Source organism: Rhamphochromis sp. 'chilingali', assembly GCF_963969265.1.
Source record: "Rhamphochromis sp. 'chilingali' genome assembly, chromosome: 13".
Taxonomy (NCBI): domain Eukaryota; kingdom Metazoa; phylum Chordata; class Actinopteri; order Cichliformes; family Cichlidae; genus Rhamphochromis; species Rhamphochromis sp. 'chilingali'.
The window spans coordinates 357,537-362,120 of record NC_137940.1 but is presented as its reverse complement, the minus strand read 5'-3'; the positions used below and the strand labels follow the sequence as shown (position 1 = coordinate 362,120).

Here is a 4,584-nt window from a genome sequence, read left to right as displayed (position 1 = left end):
AGGTGGTCCTCACCGATTACCTTGCCATTTTTTGGGGGTGTTTGTGTGTACTGCGTCGTGTTCTCCTCTCCATCTTGTGCATGTGTTTTGCTGCGGAGACATGTACCTCCGGAAGCCGTGGCACGGCACGGCAGCTGACCGGAGGGGAGGGTCCGGAGCTGGAAGCGTCGCACCTGTACGTAATTATTTCGCCGGCTACAACTGATCTGAAGCAGCCCTATTTAACGGTGCAGTCGAGTCACAACCAACGCTGGAACGTTGAACTAAACCGGGTAGCGTAATCGTGGCTAGTATACTCAGCTTGTGAAAGAGAGAACGGTTGAGTTACCGTGCGTGTGTTTTTCTCATCTGCCCCCAGGATTCAGAGATCGGAGGAGGAGCCGGCACAAGGAGCGGTTTTGGATTATTACAGCACTGTCACTGAGGGGAGAAGTCATAGGAGCGGTTTTGGATAATTACTGCACTGCTCTTTCTGGATTACAGACTCGAACTATTGACTCACCTTTTCACTGTGAATAAATTCACTGTCACTCTGCAAGAAGTCTCGCACCTGAGTCCTTTACTTCCATTTCACCATGACAGCTATAGCTCAACACCTTTGTTATCTTTAGTACACTGTAAAAAAGACAAGATAAGACAAGACAAGAACTAACAGACTTAAAAACTCCTTTGTCCCACACGCCATCAAACTGTTTAACTCCTCTCTGGAGGGGAGAGGGAGGGGAAACAGGAGGACAAAGGAGGGGGGAACAACTAAGCTGTAGTGCCTCTTCACCTCACTGTACAATACCTTGTGCAATACTTTTTGTAAATAGTCAACAGTGCAATAGACTCAATACTTGAAATGTGCAATTCACTTGTATTTTTATTTTTTATTCCTATTTATTCTATTTATCCCCTTTGTATATTTTATTTATATTTGTCTCTGTATTTATATGTGTGTGTGTGTGTGTGTGTGTGTGTGTGTGTGTGTGTGTGTATATAACAATTCTGTAACTGTAACTTCGGTCGTTGCTGTGCTTTTTGGAAGTCGAATTTCCCAGAGGAACCCACCCGAGGGATTAATAAAGTTCTATCTTATCTTATCTTATCTTAAAAAGATCCGTATATTTAACAGTGAAAGACAGTAAAAACACGACAGGAAAAACCTGTTAACTATAAAACAGTTTAAAACTGTTGATTTGATGTGAAATTGCCGTAAATAAAGAAATGTAGAAAAACTGTAATATGTACATTTTTTCTCTGAAAAAAATACATAAACCTACTGTAAATCACTCTTGCATAGTTTTTTTAACGGAAGATTCCAATAAAGTTTAGAACAGGCAAACACAATTTTTTTTACATTTATTTATTGAAAAAAATACAGGTTTTAATTGCTGAATGTAAGCATGGTTGTGCTGGTAATGGATACATGCTGTAATATGACTTTGTGATTTTTGCATTAATTTCACATAATAATAATAATGGATTAGATAGCGGTTTTCACGAAGCCCAAAGCACTTTACATTAAATCCATTCTTGATTCATAGCACATTTAATACAGCATATTCATATAACAGGTACATATGTCCCAAGATCTTTATGCTAGAAATGTATTAGGGCAATTTTTGGATGTAGTTTTTGTAAAGAATATGGGATGTAGCTGTTAAATCTACATTCTGTTGAACTCAATAAACCATGAGTTTAAAATGTAAAAGCTAACAACAACTTGAGAGACCTACAGCTAATGATAGACATACTATATTATTGAGTGAATTCATATAATCCCAAAAGTGTTAAAACAATAATCTGTTGTCTGTTCTATTTATTCATAGTTAATTATCATATGAAGAAAAAAGATTTTAAAAGCACCTCCTCCCAAAACTAGGCGTTTTCCCCTGACGTTTAGAGCACCGTTTCACATCAAGGCGCCTGATTTCAAACGGGCCAATCAGCGCACTGCATCAGGCTCCACCGCAGATAACGTCTGTACAGCTCCACACAAGTTTTGCTTTGGACTACGGCAGCACGCTATCTTCATTTTCGTGGACTTGTTTCTCATTTTTTAAAATTTAACGTCTGCCACAGCTCGTCTTCAGTCACTACGGTAAGAAAATAATCCAACTTGGTTTATTTATCGACAGCATTGTGTTGCAGGCAGTGAAGGCGCAAATGATAAATTTACGTTAGCTTTAGCTCGTTTCTAGCATTAGCTACATCAGGCTGAAAAGAGCCTTGCAAAACCAGCAGTGCGCGTTTTGAGACGGATATATTAATGGAAACCGTCTAATTAGTATAGCTACATTTGAATGCTTTGTCTAAATGCGGCCTGGATTTTCCCGCCTTGTTTGACATCCGGCTGAAGCTTTAAGTTAGCTAGCCTCGCAGCTGTGTCATATTGATTATGTATTTTTGCAGCATATGTGGAGAATCGGTTCAGTCCGTGAAAGCTTATGTTTTGCATTGCAGACTGCATCGTAATGAACCCCGGTGTATTTTTAAATGTGTTGAAGTAAGTTGTAAGCAGGTGTTTTCTGGATATGCTGCTTTAAAGTCTCACTTATACCGCCACCACACTGGTACCGCAACTGTTTCTCAGAATGCTACCTTAATGGATTTGAATTGCACTGTCTCACGTTTTGTGAATGCCAGTGTGAGGGAACTAAAGCTTTGATTGCTCACTTACAGGAACACATAGAAGAGGGACGGCATGTAACTTGTCCAGTGAGAGGATGCCAAAGTGAGTTCTCTGTAAAATCTACATTTACCTCCCATATGTCTAGAAAACACAAACGTTAGGAAAATGTGATTTGTGGTTTAAACAAAGATACTCAGAGAGTCCATCTACAAGTGCCACCATACAGGAAGGTGCCAGTGTATCAGATATAGAAGACCCTGGTATGGATGGGTCTAATTTCAGTGACCTGTATCTCAGAAATGTATGTATGTTTTACATTAAACTACAGGGACAGCATCTTCTGCCAGCATCTACCATTCAAACCATTGCTGAAGAAATACAAAATATACATGAATTGGGACAGATGTATACATTGAATACACTAAGGTCACTTCTAAAAGATATGTCAGTTTCAGATGAAGACATAAAAATCTGTGACACAGTAAAACAATCTGACTTGTTCTCAGCTTGTCACACAGGGCCCATGAGAACTGCTTATTCAAGAGTTCAGTGCTTTAAAGATGTGTTCAAGTATGTTGAACCCAGAAAAGTGTTTTTGGGCAGGGACGAGAACAGGATGGAGAGATTTGCCTATTATGTTCCTCCGCTAGATATTTTGAAGGGTATGCTGGAATCAAGTTTTTGGCAAGGTCTCATATCAGTGAATCCTAATAATGTTTCAAGACCAGATATTCTCAGGGACTGTTGTGATGGTAACGTGTTTGTGTCAAACAAATTTTTTCAGGAAAATCCACATTGCCTCAAGCTGGTTCTATACCAGGATGCATTTGAAGTAGTGAACCCACTTGGTTCTGCCAAAAAGAAGCACAAGGTTTTGGCTGTGTACTTCTCTCTACTCAACATCCCACTAACACCCTTCATCATTGTTTGCGGTAAGCTGAAAGAGCAAAATTCAACTTTTTTTTTTTTCTGTTGTAACTGCCACGTTCTTTGTACTCTTGGCTTGTTTAGTTTCATGTTCTGTTGCTTCCTCACTAATACACTGGATAACACAACCATATAAGTTCAACTAGTAACAAAACTCATCCTATGATCCATGTAACAAGTATCTCTGCATTTGTATATATGACTGACATTAAAGCTCTTGTTATTAAAGTTTTTAATTTGTTGTTGTTGTTGTGTTAATTCTCAGGTTCCTCCTGCTTCGCTGCTGAAACATTCATGTTGAGCATTGACAAGAAGACTGTCAACGACCGCATCACAACCTTCCAACCCGTTCTCACTCCCAAAGCCTAACATTTTACGCTAGGTGACAAATCGTCACCATATTACGTTTTCGGCTACCCACCACGTTCCTAAATGACGACCTCGGAAAACAGAGGAAATATGAGAACCCTCTGGACTGAATCTACACATGTTCGCTCTTTTTCTTCAAATCGCTTAGAAACACGCTATTTAACATCATTTAACATATATCCAACAATGATGAGACAAACTATAGGACAGAGGTGCAACAACTAGAGTCATGGTGCCACGACAATAACTTGGTCTTAAACACCAAAAAGACCAAGGAGATCATTGTAGATTTCCGGAAGAGGGGTCATAACAACCATCTGCCTCTCTTCATTGGCAGTGAGGCGGTGGAGAGGGTGAGCAGTTTTAAATTCTTGGGGGTAACTGTGACCGAGGACCTGTCCTGGGGCAACCATATCACCTCAGTTGCACGGAAGGCCCAACAGCGCCTCTACTACCTGAGGAGACTGCGGAGCGCACACATTCCCAGATCTCTGATGTTGAACTTCTACAACTGTGCCATCAGCAGCGTTCTGACGTATGGATTTCTAGTGTGGTTCCCCAGCTGCACCAAGGCCGATCAGCAAGCACTCCAGCGGGTGGTGAAAGAAGCTGGCAGAATTATTGGAACAAGTCTGCCAGAGATCAGTAATATCTTCCCCACTCGCTGTCTG

The 4,584-nt window shown here is 40.4% G+C and overlaps 1 long non-coding RNA gene across 1 annotated transcript; it reads left to right on the top strand.

The window, feature by feature from the left end:
- Nucleotides 1-2,666: 2,666 nt before the first annotated feature.
- LOC308408815 lies at nucleotides 2,667-3,872 on the top strand. The gene is made up of 3 exons (XR_013973847.1): nucleotides 2,667-2,719; nucleotides 3,402-3,549; nucleotides 3,810-3,872. It is a non-coding gene; the product is annotated as an uncharacterized lncRNA (long non-coding RNA).
- The last annotated feature ends 712 nt before the right edge of the window (nucleotides 3,873-4,584 follow it).